Below are 21,226 nucleotides of genomic sequence, written 5' to 3'. Positions count from 1 at the left end.
GTGAGTCAAGCCATTCCTATGTAAATGTTCCCATTTATGCATAAAAGTAGATGCGAAACTTATGTAAAACATCATGAAAAATGAGATTCATGAATGATTTGCACACAAATTTGTTCTGCTTATGTTTCATGAAAAGGGCCCAATGTGTGATTGTTTTTTAATAATAAGTACATCTTGTTATTTTTTTTTATAGCAATAACATCTTGTTTATTAATGTAAATGATAAACTAAATATACTGCCAACTTCAGACTGAATACTACACGATGACAACTGAAAATCAACAAGCTTTTTCGGCAAATGGGCACTTGGCCGGAGAAAGAGATCAATAATCCAGTTAACACGGCAAATTAACACAGTGTGAAATTAACACTAGGCCCAAACACCCACATCTTGCCAAGTGCATTCAAACTATCTTCAAATAAGTTCTGTTGTCGCTTTGCACTGCAGGAGAGAGAGAGAGAGAGAGAGAGAGAGAGAGAGAAAGAAATCGATGCACAAAACAAAAAAAAAATCTTAAGTCACACACTTAACCTATGTATAATACATAATAATGCATGCATTTTTTTTTTTAAAAGTAATTAAGGCTGATAATATCAGGACTTACTGGCATCTTACAACTGTTGTTACATCATAGTTGTTTGTCTTTTTTACGAGAAATCTACAATCTTTTTTCCGGTTGTATCGAGCAAGCAAAACAACTTTACAACAAAGTTATACCAGTGAAATCAACTAAAGAAAGTGATAAAATAAAGCAAGGAAGTCTGTAGTTCATTTCAAAATTTACTTCAAATAAGTTTCTGTTTGCAAGTTTTAAAACATAAGAATACATTAAACAAAACCTTGTCAGACAGAAAGTCGTAAGTTTCGTAATTTTTGTGTAAAAGTCTTTCATCTAATTTTAAGGGTGATGAGATTAAGGTCAATTTTACGATTGTTTTTTTGTTTTTTTTGTTTTTTCATTCCTGTTTTTGAAGCAAGGTGTTTACAATAAAAAAAAAAAAAAAATCGGACTTCTAGCTGTTGTTAACGATAATATAGGAGGTAATTACATGTAACAAATCATAAAAATGTATCATCTTTTATTGGAAAATTAAACAACGTTTTATCAAATTTTGATAATTGCCTTTGTTTTTTAAACTACAATGATATTATCAAACTACATTTTATAAAACTTACCTGTCAAGTTTATAATATATATTACATCAGCATATGAGAGTCAAATTGGACGACTACAGGGGCTCATCTCAAGATCATTCATTTAACAGTTCATCTATTGCCAAAATTATGGAAAAAAGATCAGTCAAGAATAGTAAATTATTGAAAATATTAATCAGAATCAGAAAAAATGTCAGTCAAAACCAACACATGTTGAACGATGTTCACTAACCCGGCGAAGTAGGGCTGCAACGATTAATCACGATTAATCGTTTGTAAAATAATATAATAAATAATTACCTAATATATATGTGTGTGTTCTGTGTATATATATATATATTTATTAAAAAATACACACACATTCATGTATATATTTAAGAAAAATGTTATATTTATATATAAAATATTTATGTTTATATGTAATATAAAATATATATAAATATATATATTTATAATACATGCATATATTTCTAAACTTTATACCTGTATGTGTGTGTATTTATATATACATAATTATTATACACAGAACACACACATATATATTACGTAAACACAGACTTTTATTTTGCAAACGATTAATCGCGATTAATCGTTGCAGCCCTACGGCAAAGTATTTCAATTGGATTGGTGTTTATTCTCTTTAGCATGCGGTGTGAAGTATTTCACTCAGTTCCCTGATGATTCAATTTCAGCGAGTGAAGAACAAATTTATACTCATGGACATGCTTTATGTATTATGCATGTTTTTGTTTCTAACAGACAGCATGTTGAATCCACTCAGGCAGCCATTTTCTTCTCGGAAAGCAATGACGTAGTCAAAACATCCGGTAGTGTGGATTTTCCAGGAAATGCGTGTACTCCCTAGACCTCTTCTCGTAAATACAACCGTGTATTGAGCACGTTATTTTTTGACAGACATGGATGTCATGATATTCAAATGTGGATTTGAAAACAAATGGATCGTAAGGTAATAATTATTTATTTCCTGGCCGGTAAGTATTCATTCAATGTAGTGATTGATGCTCATGAGTGCGTTTGTGTTTTTAGTTTTAATATTTCAACCGTCAGCCAGCTTAAGTTTTTGACGGACATGATAACGTGCATAAGGGGTGAACTATGTTGGATTTTTGGGTAATTATAAAACGTGCTGGAGACATTCTAAATGCTTTTTGCATAGTTTATTATACTTATTTTATGGAATGAGGTTTATTTTGTGGGTTAAAAAAATTGCATGTTACTCAGAGACTGACATGTTTGGCTTGTCAAAAATGTTACATTCAACTTTTTTTTTTTTTTTTTTAACCAGAAAAGGAGTGTTCTGACACACAGTTTTTTTTTTAAATTGTCTCTTACAACAGAAATCTTTTATTTAAAACCATGACAATGCAGATCCTATTGTAAATAATAAATGCTGTTCCATTATTACCCCTTAGCAGATTTTGACTCCTATCTGACAGCTGCCTTTTGTTCAACTACAATCTGCACTGTTTGCACATGGTATTTTATATATATATATAAAAGATCATAAAAAGGGTTAGAATGAGGACTCATCAGCTTTTAAATAACGATGGCACAGCTTTGTACTTTGAACTTTCACTTCTAACTTCCCTTTAGGGGCAAACAAACACAATCAAACCTTGCTTTTTCCTTTCTCTCTGTCACAATTTCTGTCTAGCCATCAAATTCCTAAATCTCCTTCCTTCTGTGAAACTACTGATATGGATTTAGTCAACAAATATGTCATGAAAGAACCTTGGAGCATGAATGCACTATATGCACATTCAAAAGTAACAAATCTTTAGGGACATGAGGTGCAGCGGAAAGTAGGCACACATAATCTACTGTGCAAGCAAATGTGTCTCTTTCTAGAGACAAACCCTGATCCAAGTACACTTTCACGGTCAGTACAATCGCTCAGGTGGTCCCAGAAGTAAAGTGCCATACTCAAGGGCATAATGGAGATAAGAAATCTCAGTGACTCAAGTTACAGAGTTTAAACTGCTAACCAATGTAGAATATCAAGCGCAAGGCTGAGTATATGACGTCATCCTGCGGTGATGCCATTTGTCAGGTCCGCATGTAAGTGTTTGAAACATTGCAATGTTTTAGGCTTAAACAGCTATTCATATTTTACAGCTATTTGAGGTCATTTAAATCATAATATCATAACAGAAAGAACCACAGAGACTTTTGTAATTTAACTTGAAGTCACATGATTCTAGCATTCGACTTTAATGCGACCCTGACATTTTTGCCACTGATAATATTCTCCTGTCTGTATTAGCTCTAAAATCCTCGAGGAGATTAACAGGATCCATAGACCCGGATGTCAGAAGAAGATTCTTGAAGCTTGAGGAGAGAAGAGGAGAGGAGACGAGAGGAGAGGAGAGGCGAGGAGATGAGAGGCGAGATGAGAAGATTAGGGTTGCAAAATTCCAGGAATTTTCAAAGCTAGACACTTTCCATGGAAATTAACTGAGAATTAGACTATAACAGGGTACGTACATGTAGTTGGAAAAAAAAAACATCTTGCAGCATAATTTTGGTTAAAACAACCAGATTGAATGCAATTTCAGTTTAATTTTTACACTGCACATTCCTCAATCACATTCACACAGAACACTACTTACTGCAGGGCTATTGAGGCCACACCCCCTGAATGCACTGTGCATTCCCCCAGTCCATAACATTCACATTTGATCAAAAATACAGAAAAAAAACTGTAATATTGTGAAATATAACAACAAATTAAAATAATATTTTTCTATTTTAATATACAATAAAATATGAATTATTTCTGTGATGCAAAGCTGAATTTTCAGTGTCACATGATCCTTCAGAAGTCATTCTAATGTTAATTTGATACTTAATTATCAATTTTGGAAACAGTTGTACTGCTTAATATTTTTTTTTAACCTGTGGTACTTTTTTCAGGATTCTTTAATGAATAAAAATGTAAAGAACAGCATTTATTTGAAATAGAAATCTTTTGTAACAATATACACTACCATTCAAAATTTTGGGATCAGTAATTTTTTCCTTTTTTTTAAAGAAATTAATTCTTTTATTTAGAAAGGATGTGTGAAATTGATAAAAAGTGATATTAAAGTGATATTGTTAGAAAAGATTTCTATTTTGAATCAATGCTGTGGTTTTTTACTTTTTATTCATCAATGAATCCTGAAAAAAGTATTACAAGTTCCAAAAAAAAATATTAAACAGCACAACTGTTTCCAACATTGATAATAACGGAGCATCAAATCAGCATATTAGAATGATTGCTGAAGGATCTTGTGATACTGAAATAAATAACATAATTGCTGCAATAAAAAATATATTTATTTTACATATTTACTGAATTAGAATTAATTAAATGCGAAAAAGAAATGTTATTTCATGCTATGACCAAACAAAATGTTTGTATTTATGTTTGTATATGATACATTTTATATAAATCTCATAAATTTATATAAATTTCCCCAAATTTCCAATTAATTCCCATAAATTCCCTTAAATTCCTGTTAAGTTTCCAAATTGGAATATTTCCAAAATTCTCCAGGTTAAGTTTCCATGGAAAGTTTCTGGAAAATTACCGGAAACTTTCCACCCCTTTGCAACCCTAGACAAGATGAGGCGAGACAAAAGATGTAAGATCATGAGGTAAGGAAACAAGATGAGGTGATATGAAAGGAGAAAAGACAAGATGACATTAGAGAAGATGAAATGAGGAATCCAGGTGAGTTGAGATGAGAGGAGATGATACAAAATGAAAGGAGAGGGATCCAGGTGAAGTAAGAAGAGTGGAAAAGAGTTGAGATGAGTTGAGAAGAGAAGAGCTGGAATGAGAAGAGTTGAGAGGTGATGCAGAGGAAAGGAATTTGGGTGATCAGTTGAGATGAGTTTATAAAGATGAAGGGAGAGGACAGAAATACAGGTGGGATGAGGACAATTGAGATGAGATGAGGAGAATTGAGATGAGTTGAGGAGAATTGAGATGAGATGAGATGAGTTGAGGAGAATTGAGAGGAGAATTGAGATGAGATGAGATGAGATGAGTTGAGGAGAATTGAGAGGAGAATTGAGATGAGGAGAGATGAGATGAGGAGAGATAAGATGAGGAGAATTGAGATGAGGAGAGATGAGATGAGATAAGAATTGAGAGGAGATGAGATGAGGATAATTGAGAGGAGAGGAGCTGAGGAGAATTTAGAGGAGAATTGAGATGAGTTGAGGAGAATTGAGAGGAGAATTGAGATGAGATGAGGATAATTGAGAGGAGAGGAGATGACGAGAATTTAGAGGAGAACTGAGATGAGGTGAAATGAGATGAGGAGAACTGAGATGAGTTGAGGAGAATTGAGAGGAGAATTGAGAGGAGAATTGAGATGAGGAGAATTAAGATGAGGGGAGATGAGATGATGAGAATTGAGAGGAGATGAGATGAAATGAGATGAGGAGAAATCAGAGGAGATGAGATGAGGAGAATTGAGAGGAGATGAGATGAAGAGAATTGAGAGGAGAATTGAGATGAGGAGAGATGAGATGAGGAGAGATGAGGAGAATTGAGATGAGGTGAGGAGAATTGAGATGAGATGAAATGAGGAGAATTGAGAGGAGATAAGATGAGGAGAATTGAGATGAGGAGAGATGAGATGAAATGAGATGAGGAGAATTGAATTGAGATGAGATGAGATGAGATGAGATGAGATGAGGAGAAATCAGAGGAGATGAGATGGAGAATTGAGAGGAGATGAGATGAAGAGAATTGAGAGGAGAATTGAGATGAGATGAGATGAAATGAGATGAGGAGAATTGAATTGAGATGAGATGAGATGAGATGAGATGAGATGAGATGAGATGAAATGAAATGAGATGAGGAGAAATCAGAGGAGATGAGATGGAGAATTGAGAGGAGATTAGATGAAGAGAATTGAGAGGAGAATTGAGATGAGGAGAGATGAGGAGAATTGAAATGAGGTGAGGAGAATTGAGATGAGGAGAGATGAGATGATGATGATGAAATGAGATGAGGAGAATTGAAATGAGGAGAGATCTGATGAGGAGAATTGAGAGGAGATGGGATGAGGAGAATTGAGAGGAGATGGGATGAGGAGAATTGAGATGAGGAGAGATGAGATGAGATGAAATGAGATGAGGAGAATTGAAATGAGGATAGATGAGATGAGGAGAGATAAGCTTAGATGAGATCTGATGAGGAGAATTGAGATGAGATGAGATGTGATGAAAGGAGGGGAAACTAGGTGAGATGAGATGAGATGATGAGATGAGTGGAGAGGAAACAAGGTGATGTGAGATGAGACAAGTATAGACAGGACTAATAGAGGCCAGCAAGATAAGATAAAAGGAGAAAAGAGGAAAGAGCAGACAAGAAGAGATTAGATGAGAGGAGACAAGTGGAGAAGAAACCAGATAAGATGAGATGATATAAAAGGAGAGGAGATGAGATGAGAGGAGACAAGGTGAGATGAGAAGAAACAAAACTATAAGAGAGGAAACAAGATAAAATGAAAGGAGAGAAGAAAAGAGAGGAGACGAGGAGTAGAAACAAGATAAGGTGAGATGAAAGCAGATGAGACAAGGATACAGGACGAGATGAGATTGAATGGAGGGGAAAAGAGATAAGCAGAGAGGAGACAATATGAGCGTATTGGAGATAGATAAGCAGAGACAAGACGAGTCTAGAAGAGCGAGGAGAAAAGGAGATGGAGGGAAAGACGAGATGAGAGGAGACAAGATGAGATGAAGGGAGAGGAGACAAGGACACAAACTGCAGCAATGAGAAGGGTGTTAGCCGTGTAATTTCCAATAATTTGATTTGAAAGTATTGGATCATCTTTCTGCTCTCTTTCTCTCTTTCATAAAGCATAAGACATGATGGCGCTGTAGAACAATGGCTGGCCGCAACCTAAATAGAACAGCAAACATTAAGAGCACATCCTGTAAACTAACACCCCGCTGAGGGAACACCAAACTGTAAAGGATGTACGTGCCATTCACAAATCCACATCATTTAAGGTCACATGCTAACAAAGAATTTAGACCATTTTGTGAGTCACATGACACAAATAACACAATGGTCGTGGGGGAAACGACCAAAATGGCTCAATGAAGGACATCAGCACTAGCCGAAATACAGCTGAAAAACAGAAAAAGAAGGATGACTATGAAGAGAAGACAAAAACAAGCTGTGAAATTGGTCTCCGTTCAGCATGATCATGTCATGAACACCAACTCAATCGGCTGGTTGGGTGTGTTTAACAAACAAACACAATTTAGAGCTAAATTAGACCTTAATCATGCCTTAATTCGACTTAATTTGACATGAATTTACAAACAAACCCTGATCTGTTTCACATACACACTGGACATACTCATCTACCGCAGAGGGATTGTTTTGCAAGACAGAATCGAATAACATGAAGGCCTATGCAAGGCATTATGGGATGCAGTGAAGCCATCAGTACTGATACCAAGTTTAAATCTAGGCTAAATTTGAATAACCACATGCTACTTATATATATATATATATATATACACACACACACACCATCTTTTTATAGTACTACTATTCCAATATTCTATTCTGTATTGAGCCCTAATTTGCATTGTAAGAATAATAAATAATTTGCACTACTGGAATTGGAGTCCCAAATCATAACACATTAGAAAAAGTACACCAACATTGCTTGGATGGTGCACGATGTTACCCACAATCGCTTAATACAATTTGTTTGCAGTGGTTTTCTATTGACTTTTTCTGATAAGAAAATGAAAAGAAATGAGATTAGACAAGACAAGGCATTCTGGGATGCGGTGACATCATCTGTACTGATATTAGCTAAACCCAATTTAAAATTTCGCATGCTGTCCATACAAAACAGTATTTGATATTGAAAATAGCATGCCAAAAATCATATATTTTTTTTTAACAGTTGAAATAGTACGCCAAACTTACTTGGGTGGCATACTATTTCCGATGGATAATATTACCCACAATCCTTTCAGTGCTACCAAAGTGGACTAGGTTGTGGTGGTTTTTGGGACCTTTTCTGTTACAGAAACACATTAGGAATTCAAGATCCAACCCAAAGTTTTATGATAATTAACATCAATATAACAAAAGTAAACAGAACATGATAAAGAAGTCCAGAAGTCCATATTTAAGACACTAGATTATGGCATCAAAATCACATCATCACGTTTAATAATTGTTTGGCTGATACCGTTACCGTTAGACATACCGATACCGTTAGACATATCAGTAGTTGCGCAATTTCTTTTCTTTCATGAACTTTATTGAACTTCCTTATTACTGTCAGATGCAAAAACAATGATTAGCTGAGAGGAAGGGGGGGGGAGGGGAGAGAGAGAAAGAAACAATTTCGACTATTTCTTCAACATGTGCCACTACATAGAGTGGAAAAACAGCTGTGCTTGACACAGGCTTAACATACACCCTTGTAAACCCTCAATCTCATAAACACACACACAGATGGGCGTTTTCAGTCACATACTCCTCCGGGCTAAAAGACCCTGCATGGAAAACACAACAATCATCAAGCAGACAATGAGTGTGTCTTTCAACGAGATAAAAACAGCAAGAAATGTAGGAGCGAGAGAGGAAAAGCACCCAGGAGAGCTGTCTCTCTCTCTTTTGCGCTTCAGTGAGACACATTTGCCTCAGAGCAGTGAGTGTTTGTCTCTCTCACGCCAGAAAACACACACCGAGGGCACTTCTATGGAGCGTGAATGTACAGTGCTGTGTGTGTATAATCTCTGTTCTAGGCGATTTCTGCCAAGCAGGAAGGGTTTTACTGAAGCTTTCAAATGGATGTGACTCACACACGTTTAATTTTAAATGAGGACAGATCATAGATGATTGCTGTTTAAATAAAGGTGAATCTCATGTAAACAAGTCCAGGCCACATTGCACATACTGTATAATGTATATAAAGAGACTTTATTTTTATTAAAATTCTAACAGATTTCAAACTATCGCAATCCATCAAAATATGCTTCAGTAATTATGGATTCTGGCACAAGGGGCATGAAGGAGGATCTTCTAGGTATGTAGGTAGGTTGGTATTTGGTAGAAAAGCGAAGTCCAAGAAGTGAGCTCAGTAATGCTGTGTGGTGATCCGGAATGGCCGTTTCAAGCAACACATCCCAAAAATACATGAGCTGAACAGTTCTGGACAGAGAAATGGGTCAAAATTACCCCACGTCGCTGCTGTAGGTCTGATTTGCAGATAAAGAAAAGGTTTGGATGAAGGTAAACTAATTCAAAAAATGCTAACTTGCTAATTTGCTAGCATGTTAACAACAGCATGGTATAGCACTTGCTGAATGAGTACAGCAATAAAAAGCAGTTAACATACTTGCTCTCAAACCAAACCGCATACACCGCTTGTCACCATGATGATATCTCTCCAAAAACACACATTAACAGAAACTCTTCTAAATTAGCATCATAAAACATTAAATCACTATTAAATCTCCCATTTAACAATAATCTGGCACAAAAAACCATTATATAACACTTAATTTTAGCATTTACTCTGCCTTTCGAGTTCCATGGGAAAAGCATGCTGGGAAATAGAAATCCCAGCTCAGTTTCAGTTAAACTTAAGTTCGTCTAAATGAAAAGAAATAAGTTCATAAAACTCAAAACAATGAAACAGTTCAGTTTACTGAAAATATATCAGTTCTGTGAACTTTAAAGAATACTCATAAAAGTTAATTTGACTTAACTAATTTGTTTAATTTAAGTGTGTCCTTCTCAAACCAATTATTTATTTTCAGAGGAGGTTAAAGTAGGCTATACAAACGTTGTGCGCAATGGCGCACACGCACTAAAGCCTGTTTCACACATACTCTGTTTGCAGTGCGCATTTTTGTTCTGTGCCCATATTAACGGATTAGAGCGTTCACACTGCATGCGGATGCGGTCTGGCAGTGCGTTCCAGGAGCGGTGCGTCTGCAGCAGTGCAGCGATCGATCGTTTCCGCGTCGAGTCTATTTTTGCTGTGCTGCACAGCGCTGAATTAAAATGATAGCGCATTGTTCGCATTAAAATAAACGTATTGACGCGTACTAGTAATTTCTAGTAAAAACTAGTAATTTCACCATAGATGCATATAATTGAAAGTCTCTGTAACACAGTTACACATGGCTTTTTTTAGTTCGGGTAAAGCAAGGAAAATGACACCTTACCAGGCATTTAGTTGAACAAGGAAATATAAACGATAGCACTCGTCTCTTCGTGAAGGTGGAAAAAAATGACCTAAGGGATTTCTTGTAAAAAGATTTAAAAGGAAAGACGAGTCTTGCCAGTTTTTGTCATTTTTAAGTTTTAATTTAAAATGTTTGTGATTTTAACATAAAGCTTATGTTTAAATGTTTTGCCACTTGTGTGAGCAACATAATATATAAATCTAAAGTATTACTTTATATAAATATAAAGTAATGAAATTAATAAAACGTTTAAATGTAGTGCATTTAAATGTGACATTATGAAATATAGTGTAGCTATTCAAAGAGAATCGCAATTGCTGACACGTCATGTTCAGTAACAACTTTTGGATTTGAAATAAAAATAAGTAAATGTCGTGTTTGTGTTATACAGCCATGGATCAGTTGCGCACTGCAAACGCTGCATATGTGAAAACAATAGCGCGTGCTGCATATTATGTACTGCAAAGGCATGACGGTGGTGCTTCTCCGCTATCCTTCGCTGGCCTCCCTGCGTTGTCTTTTTTGGTTGATATTAACCAACGTTTCTTTTCGACAAAAATAATATCCAAAGCTTAAAGCCTAAAGAATTACCTGTGTGCACGTCTGAATGTTTAACAAGGTGCTGTAAATTGACCTGCTGCATATGATGCTGTTGCTAATATGTCGTTAATCTGTCGTAATCACCTCAGGAGTCACGGTCGAGGGGAAGGAAAATCGAAAGGTTAATGGCTTTTTTTATTTGCATGGTTTTTAATTTAACTACTATTTTTAGTATTTTGTTGCAATTATTGATAAATATGCTATTTATAATTGTTTAAAAAAATGTTTTTATTTTTTTATTTCTGGAAATCATCTTGCGACCCCCTGGGGGGGTCGCAACCCCCACTTTGGGAACCACTGGTTTAGAGTGCAGAAAGCATTTATTTATTTATTTATTTTTTCACTTTTTACATAGGGATTACTAAAACAGTAACCAGACAAACCTTTATTTTACATTTTGGGCCCTTAATTAAGTTCCACTGTTTGCTGGCCATCTCTCTGAATCGGATCATTGCCCCACAGGAGAAAAGTCCAACACAATAGGTCTTTCAGTACCTTGCAATAACTATCACTATCACATTTCTGACTACACAAGAGCTGAAGACTCCAACAATGTGACTGACAGACAATTAGTTACACACACATGGAGACAACAGAGGTGTGCTCTCTTTATCAGCAACATACTGCTTCATGACACTGCACAACAGCATCAAAAACGACAGATGAAACTCAAAACCAGACCCTCCGGGACCACACACACAGACCGAAGACAAGTTTGTGTGTGAGCCTTTCTCTTAAGTGCCATTTGTTCATTGCCATGAATTGCCAAAGTGGATCCCAATGAGGTAACAGACACAAAATCAATCTATCAGTTTGTACATCAGATAGAAGCAGGGCCGTAGCTGGGGTATCCGGGGCCCCCCTAAGGCCAGGGTGCCTAGAATCTTCAACCCCTTTCGCTCCACTAGCAACTGTCCTGGATTGAACTGTGTTTGTGATGTACTCACAATTATGGGAAAAAAAAATTGCTAAAAACATCTCCAAAAAATGGTCCATAAGCTGACTGACTAAAATACTATCTTTAATCATTTCTAAACATGCTAAACATAATTTATTTCAAAATCTAGAATGTCTTCTTTCAAATACAAAACAGGAAGTCCCCATCGTGGTTGGCTTGTATGGTGGCAGAGAAGAGCTTTTGCGCTCAGCTAGTTGTGGTTAGTGTCACTGGTTCAGCTTGTTCTCTAAAGGAAGAAGCCACATCCGCCCCGGACGTATGAAACCAAGAGCAGGGACGCTCCACACCCAAACACGGCCTCTCTGGAGACCTCCAGTTCTGCAAAAACAGGTGAAAAACATCCAGAACTGGGAAGTTATGAGCAAATGTGTGAATCTGCTCTCTACATTGACTAAATAATCCGAACCACCAAATAATCAGAAACTTTTTCACAACAATATGTTCACTCTAACCGAGATGACAGTTTCCAAATTACAATGGTATGGGAAAACAAATGTTAAATATTTAAAATTATCACTGTTGCTTAGAAATGAATGGTATATCAGTACTATATTGTTTTTGAAGAGATTTTTAAATTGAACCTACCAGTAGGGCTGGGCGATATATCGCATGCGATTGTCACACGCATTTTGTCAGTAAAGCCGGTTCCCTGATTACCGCTAAATCGCCATCACCTGCTTTCAAATGGAGCGGCATTTAATAGACAGAGCTGTAGATCACTGACAAGCTACGCAATATCGCGTTCATTATCGAAGGCGATCATCTGCAATAATGAACGCGATATTGCGTATCTTGTCAGTGAACTACGGCTCTGTCTATTAAATGCCGCTCCATCTGAAAGCAGGTGACGAAATGCGCGTGACAATCGCATGCGATATATCGCCCAGCCCTACCTACCAGTATTGGTTAATATTGGTTGAGTTCTGTTTCCCTTGTAGAATTTAAAACAATTGATTTAGCTTACAATATTTTATTTTGTTTTCATTCAGTCAAAAATTATAACTTTTAATATCACCCATTTATCACTCAAAACATGAACATAATCATCGGCCAGAATTTTAATATTGGCGCAAACCCTAAGTGGGTTAAAAAAGATAAAAAGAAACCCAAACTAGTACTTTGGTCAGACATTATCTGAAGAAAGTGACAAAACTTGGCAACCTTGAAGTTAAACTGAGCAGGACATAAAATTTGATGTTTCATTCATGTCTGTTTAGCAAACATGTCAGATGAATTTACTTTAACACTTGGTGATAGAGATAAGCGTTAAAGCTAGGGCTGCACGATTTGGGGAAAATGTCATATTGCGATTATTGAGGTCAATATTGCGATTGCGATTGCGATAGCGATAGCGATATAATAAACAAATAGTATCATGAGTCATCTTGCTTGGTTCTCTATGAAAATGCACACACAGATTACTGATAATGCTGAAATGTGTATTTCTTAACTCAAACTAGCAACAACAACAAATAAATGCACAGTGTTTTCAAATTAAAATATTTTTACAAAATTAAATAATAACACCTTTGCATTACTGCAAACTTGTTATAATTCCATTTAAGATGTTTGTTTCTTTACTAATCTGTGGTTCAACGGATCACAAAACTCACGGTTCGGATCACATCACGGTTATGACGTCACGGATCGGATCATTTTTCGGATCAGCACAAAAAAAAAAAAATTGGGGGATGGGGGTAACTTAACTTTGCATGTATTACTTAGCCCACTTAAACTACTCTGATACCACAGCATAAACTACTAGCCTAAGTAATACATTATTAAAGGCAAGTGAACAGACTGTAAAAAGAACAAATACTGTACACCAATTACAACAAGCATAGATAAATACTACATAAAGTTACAAATAAGGTCTAACTGTAGTATTAATTTTCATGCACAGAAATGTAATAATTAAATGTAAAATGACACTGGTCACTGTATAAATTTAACCCTCTACAGCACAGCGTTGCCCTCAGGCAATGGAAAGTTGTCTTAAGCCCTATGTTTAGTAAATATTTCTTTAAATGATATCAACCAATTAGAAAGGTAGAGAAAGTACCAAATAACAGTTCAGTAAGGTGTTGGAGTCAATATCAAGCACCATTTAAAGGTGGGACGTCCTGTTCTGACACATGGTCACAGGAGCACATGGTGTGAGAAGAAGGCAATATTATTTGCTTTAGTAATCTTATTTAAAACGACATGAACTGTACATAAAAAATATGTGTGTGTGTTTGAAGGTGTAGAGAAGCCTTTTGTCAGGTTTTATGAAGTTTTTTTTATTTTGCATGTTCAGAAATTCAGTTTTTCTTTTCGTTGTGCGATAAGGGGTACTTTTTGAGGAGGTTTTAGACAGTACCTCTCATTGGCAACAATGTATTATAAGAAGGGAAGATGCAAGATTCCTGGGTGTGCAGGAACACCCAAAGTGATGTGCAAAAATTGTAACATACACCACTATGTCACAGCAGAGAAGAAGTGCTTTTTGAAGTTCCGTACAGAGTGAAATCTTATTACATGAAGTACATTATATTGCATAGCACACTACATGATACAGACCTATGCATGTATCAAATTCAATACATCAATGTCTTTCAAGTGTTTTTCCCTTTTTACTTAATGATTTCTTGAATTTTTTTTACAAAAAAAAATGTATTTTGATGATAATTTTCTCTATGACTCTGTACCATTGTCGCACAACGTTGCCCTGAGGCAACGAAAAAATATTTTTTTTAATCAATAAAATGTTCCCAAAAGAACCAACAAATTATGTGGAATATTTTTTTTCATTTGCCATCAACATGTGTGCAGTAGGGGGTTAATATAGATTAATCTTTGTTAAAGCTGTGTTTTGTTGTTTGATTTACATGACAGACAACAGCAGATATTTATAGGTTGCTGTCACTTTAAGAGTAAGACATGCACGCACACATCAGATAGATACACATCTGAATTCTCACCTCCTTCACTTAAGAAATTAACCGAAAGTGTTTACGAGAAGACTTGCTGAGAGAGGTATTTTGACTGACATAATGCGTGTATGTGACCATCCAAGTGCATTGAGGACGCGAAAGAGAAATCAATTTGGAGCTATAACGCGACTCTCTCTCTCTCTGTGCGCGTGAGCCTTGTATGTATGTGCGTCATGTGCGCACCGATAACAGCGCTGCGTGCGATACCGAATTAAATCCTTTTGCCTCTTCTAGCGCGCTGGAATGGTTTTATTATATCTATTTAATGTGTAAACTAGCAAGACAAACACGTTCAAATGATAACCTTTTACTCTATTGCGGTTAAAGTTGCAATTGATCCGCGAAACACATGCGTCCCGAACCGTGGGCCTTGGTCCGTACGGATCACGGATCAACAACGATCCGTTTAACCACTGCTAATCTGGGTTTATAATCTTATAGCCAAAATATCGCCATGCTACCATACAGAGGTAGCATTTTTTCTTGCCACCAGTTCAGTGACCGTTTGCTCCGCATCCATCTACCCGTTCTCTGCGCTGCACACCGGAAAAAGTCATGACATGACCATGCGCGCCACACGTGCCACTGCTTAAACTGAAACTGACTGGTCTTCTTTTTGTTAGCGGTGTATAAAATGGGCAAACGGCTCTCAGAGAATGGGTTGTCGTGTCCACACATGTATTTATTTATTTATTAAATTATTATTATTATTTTATTTCATAAAATCGCAGCATTTTGCGTCATATAATCGCACAAGCTTGACATCGCGATTGCGACTGCGATATGATTAATCGTGCAGCTCTAGTTAAAGCACTAAATAAAATAAAGATACAAAATAAAGAGCCATTCACATCAAGGACAAAAACTATAACAATTACTATAACAATAAAGTTTTAATAAGCCTTCTAATTCATTAAGACATGGGAAGTCCACAACATAACTATAATGATAACGATATAAAGGAACAATATCGTTGGAATCACTTTCAGAATGATTTTTTTCCAATTGATGAATGATAAAAACAGCCAATCAGAAACCACCAACTTTAAATAGCTTGACCATTTAAAGTGGCAGACCCATAACTGCAGCAGTATAACTGCACATATAATAAACAGAACTTAATTGTGCGTTGGTGTGGATGCTAGTATAGCTATCTTTCAAGTTAAAATTCTTGGTGTGAACAGGCCTTAACTAACTTTAGCTTTACGTCTCTTCTAGCTAGCAAGGATGAACGTTGTCTTTGTGTTACTGTTCCTAGCCTGCAAGTGTTTAGCTTATTAATTACACGTTGGCCTTGCGTCCACTTTATTGTCCATTGGTGTGGATGCTAATACAGTTATCTTTATAGTTAGCGTTCTTAGTGTGAACAGGCCTTAACTGTAACTTTAGCTTTATGTCTCTTCTAGCTAGCACGGATGAACGTTGTCTTTGTGCTATTGTTCCTAGCCTGCAAGTGTTTAGCTTATTAATTACACGTCGGCCTTGCGTCCACCAGCGGCATCTACAAGCACAATAAGGCAAGCCATTCTGTTTGCTAACAGTGGGTATCTCTGTCTGTGTCTCTCGTTCTCCCTCGCTCTCCGAGGAGTCTCTAGTCAAGAGCCAGAATCGTAGAGCGTGCCAGCGGCGTCATTTCAGCAGTGTCCAGAGAGATGGTAACAGACACCGCTGGCGCAAACAAACGCACACACATAGACACACAAGCCACAGGCCGCACGAACACCTGGGCTCTCTTGGCTGCTGGCACGCGAAACCGATAACCTCTGAGAAAGAGAAAGCCTGGGTGAAACGTGCTATGTTTGGATAGATAAAATCGGCGGGCGACGGTTCAATGGTTTTAATCGGGTGAATCCACAGACACAGATGTGAGATAATGCCAATCCAGGTCTGATGTTATTCTGAAAGTGAAGACAGTGGGAATCATTTATAACAGGATCAAAAATTAACCTATTACGGGTGCCAAGTGTGTCATTTTTGAGCTAGCACTAGTGTCACTAAATTTTCCAAACAAGTCTCCCAAACATCCCTGCCATCTTCTGTATATTTAGGCATAGTCAGGATTCTCAAACAAACAGAGCAATATTTTGTGCAATAGTGTTTATATTTCAGCAAAACAGCCTACTATGGGCTTGCTTCTGCATATTTTTGAAAAAAATAAACACACTTCACCTTTAAGGTTTCTTTAATCTTCGTCCGTGTATGTACTGAAAGTTCACAGATAATTTCAACAGATCTCTTAAATGTAGCCAACTGACATACTTATATTAACCTTCCACACTAAAACTATTATATATTATATATAATATTTTCTTCTATTTGGCGCTAGTTTCTGGTGACAAAGCCATTTTAACTGTGTTTTACTATTGTTAAAAACAACAAAGAATTTGGTAAAAATGGTTCTAGCTTGTGTTGAGCTTGCGGCATTGAAAATAAGTTATTTTCTTTCATGACAACTCTCGGAGTGTTTGGATGTATATGAAATGTATATAATATGTTTGGTATTGTCAGAATAGATCTGTTTTGCTGCTGATGCTGCAGAGCAACTATGGGACTTTCTATTGTCAATACATACACTCTGCTGTTAGCAAGTAAGACATGCTGCTGCTGTACAATATAGCATACATGAATTACCATAGAAGGTCTATACAGGTGGAGCTGGGGAAGGTGGAGGGTTTCTGAAAGCATGCTGCAATTGCTACAGCAAATGCTGATCAAGTATCGAGCTCACTGGCTACTGATATAGCAGAAACAATCAGCTGTGCCCTATAGAGAATGCAAGCAACTTGAGTTAAGGACCTGTCAGCCTGCGCAATCTAGAGTTTCATAAGAGAACTTTGTATTTCTAGTATCAGGTGGCACTTATCATATTTGTTGATGCAAATGTAACATGCTAATCCAACTCTGAAAGAGACAAGAGTGAGAATCCTACACAAGAAAAAGGACAATCTTCACATTTAAAAAAAAAATGATATTGAAGAAAATATAAACAGAAAATAGCTGGCTGAATATTCATACAAATAATAGATTCTTTCAATGTAGCTGGGTAATCTTTCTATGCTGAAAATAATATTTTTTATCCTTTCTGTGATAACTACAAGCTTCAGTTTGTTGTGACAAATATTATTATTCATGTTTACGAAAAAAAACAGCTAAGCTAACAGGCTGTTAGGCTGTTAACAGGCTAAGCTAACAGTTAAAACAACTGTATGCTCCCAAAACAAACTCAACAAAAGGTCTCTCTGATCTTTTAATAAACATTTTTTTTTTCAGCCAAACAGAAGATGAATTCAATCGTACGTTGGTTGTCAACTGAGAGAAAAAAAAACAAACATAAAAAAAAAAAAAAAAAAAAGTGTCAAACACTGCAGCAAAGAGACTTAAGGTGTACTGCCAGACAAAAAAAACCCTTCCATTTGTTCAAGCATTAAACGCACCCATTGAGAGGAACTCAGCAAGAACGAGCAGAGGGAGAATGTTCTCTGGTGTGGGTGTTAGAGTTCACACGTACATTCGCCGTTTTACAGTTCCAACATCAAGACCACAATGAGTCTTTGTGCAGGTCTCTCAGACGGTATTGCTTAGATTTGTCATCATGTTGATGGAGTATAAAGAGTCGTTTGATAGTTTTGAGAAGCAGGACTTTTCTTTCTTTTCTTCACTAGCTGCCAGACCCACTCTGTCATTCGTCAGGAAATAATAGCGCTTTAGAGAGCTTGGGACTGCATGTAAAGATTCAAGTTGCTGTCATCCTGAACTATGACTTACATCTGAAAGTGTTGGTTTGAGTTCTTAGAAACATCTAAAGCACGTCGACCATGTCGTGTAGTCTTAATAGGTCTTGTCTGTTAAGAAAACAGAGACCTAATAGACGTTTCAACACTTTGCTAATTCATTTGAAAACTCGGTTATAAAACTAGCATCTTCTAGGTGGTTTTAGCACATTGGTAAGTGATGAATTGGATTTTTCTGGTTGTTTAAATGTGTTGTTCAGAAGTTGGTAAAGTGTTGTGGTTTAGTTTAGTGCGTCGTTTTGCGGCTGCTAGTGTGGCCTGGATGGTTTTAGCACATTGTTATGCAGTTGCTACAGTGTTTTTAGTATTTTTAAGGGCCGTTCACACCAAGAATGATAACTATAACAGTAACAATAACTATAAAGTTTTAATAATTGTTCTAATTCTATGAGAATAGGGTAGTCCACAACACAACTATAACAATAATGACATGGAGAAACTATATCATTGGAATCACTTTCAGAACAATTATTTCCAGCTGATGAACAATAATAATAAAAAAAGAACAGCCAATCAGAAGCCACCGAAATTTAAGGACCTCAAGCACTTAAAGCAGTAGATGATGTAACTGTAGCTTGTGCTTATAATAAACAGATTACTGCCGTACTTTGATGTAGATCTTTATAGTTATTCTTGCTGTGAACAGCCCTTTAACATGTTGCTTACAAGTAGGGATGTCAATTTACATAAATTCACATAATCGATCGCTGTTTAAATGAACGATTAATCAATTAACCTTAACCTATTAAATCTGAAGCAGGGCACTATCATCACATTACTTAAACACTTTGCTTAACTAACACAAAATAGGTCAAGTATAAAAGCTTTGTTTACAGTTATTTGTTTCAGTTAGGGACCAAACTATACCAAGAATTTGTATGAAAAAGTGCCGCCAACGCACATGTAAACAGTATACACATGATGTTTTTGAGCCACATTCTGTAACTTCACAAAACATTAGTGAACCATAGCAGATCACATATCTTTATTTAGAGCAGATGGTCATGAATGAGCCAAATAAAACATAAGACAATGCATAGATCATGGAGTGATGTGACATGATGCTTGGATAAAGCTATAGGACTTCCGGGATCTGATCGCGTCGCAGTTCATGGTGCAGTGTTTTTCAATGTCAATGTAATGTTCAGTAAAATCACTTGTTTGTAGGGTTTTTTGAACCCTTGGTTAATTATGTTTCAAAATAAATGGCTAGTTTAGAACACGTAACTACCTCAAAACTAGCATTTTAATGATGACCTTCGATTTAATCTTCAATTAATTGTTAGCATCTCTACTTAAGCCCGAAACACACCAAGCCGACGCCAACGAACTAGTGGCGACAAAAGCAGAGTGCGGGTTCGGCCCGCGTTGGCAGCATCTAGGTCCAAAGTTGCCCTGACACACCAAACCGACACTCGACACCTGACACCCGACGGCCAAGTAGCGCATCTGTTCTGCGCCTGTGTAAGAAGAAATGCCTTTCTGTACCAGCAGGTGGCAGCAGCTGAACACCCAATCAGAATGATCAGATGGTCCGACTGACTGACAAACTCCGACGCCGATTCAACATGTTGAATTGGCCGAAAGCTGACAACGGCCAACTTCAGCCGATGGTGCGGAACACACTGAGAAAACTTAGTCAGCCGACGAACAAAAACTGCCCAACACCGACCGTCGGCTTGGTGTGTTCCGGGATTTATAAGTCAAAAAAGGTATATGCTACAGCAAGTTCTTTTGCCAGTTTTATCATCTGCCAGCAAAACTCACAAATGTGTTACTACTGAATATGTTACTACTTTACAAGGTGCCGATTTTGTATGAATTTTACGATTTTCAGAAAAAAATTAAGTATGAAGGTACTCCTCTATCCCCACCCCTAACCTAATTAGCAGATCTTACAAAACCAAACAAATGATATTGTACAAAGTCATACTAACTCGACACCAATTTGCCAAAAAGTAAAATAGTTACGAATTGCCAAGAGATTGTGTTGTTTGTTCACATCTTTAACCCCAATTATGACAGTAATTCTTTGCTTATCAAGTGCTGTTTATAATGGTGAAAAGAGCTAAATTATTTATGTTCTGTGTAATCTTCGTAAATCAAGTTAGCATTGACAGGAAAGTAAGTGATACATAACCTAATGCTATAATAACACACCATATTATTCATCCCATATTGTAATTTTAACCTGTCTTTGCTGCTTAATGTGCCTTATAAAGCAATTTAGCTCAGTTTGAGATATAAACAAAGATTGTCACCAGAACTGTTATCACAGTGGGTCTGTCAAAAAAGCAGTCAGAGAAAGAGAGAGTTAGCGATATCCAGGCGCTGTCGAGCACCACGACTCAACAGGGGTTTGGCCTATATTAAGCATAGTGAGTCAGAAGCGATTATCACATCCGCACACACATCAAGTCGAGCGACGGAGAAATCACACACACACACAACCTTTACAGAAAAGCACAGGCGGTACCATGTTACAATGAAT

At 36.7% G+C, this 21,226-nt stretch overlaps 1 protein-coding gene across 1 annotated transcript in view; it reads right to left on the bottom strand.

The window, feature by feature from the left end:
• The window catches only part of mgat5 (alpha-1,6-mannosylglycoprotein 6-beta-N-acetylglucosaminyltransferase), an 81,946-nt gene that overhangs the window by 40,076 nt on the left and 20,644 nt on the right, over nt 1-21,226 (bottom strand). The window lies entirely within an intron of this gene.

Source organism: Megalobrama amblycephala, linkage group LG2 (genome assembly GCF_018812025.1).
Source record: "Megalobrama amblycephala isolate DHTTF-2021 linkage group LG2, ASM1881202v1, whole genome shotgun sequence".
Classification (NCBI taxonomy): domain Eukaryota; kingdom Metazoa; phylum Chordata; class Actinopteri; order Cypriniformes; family Xenocyprididae; genus Megalobrama; species Megalobrama amblycephala.
Note: the sequence above shows the minus strand (reverse complement) of the source record. Positions and strands in the feature narration are given on the sequence as shown.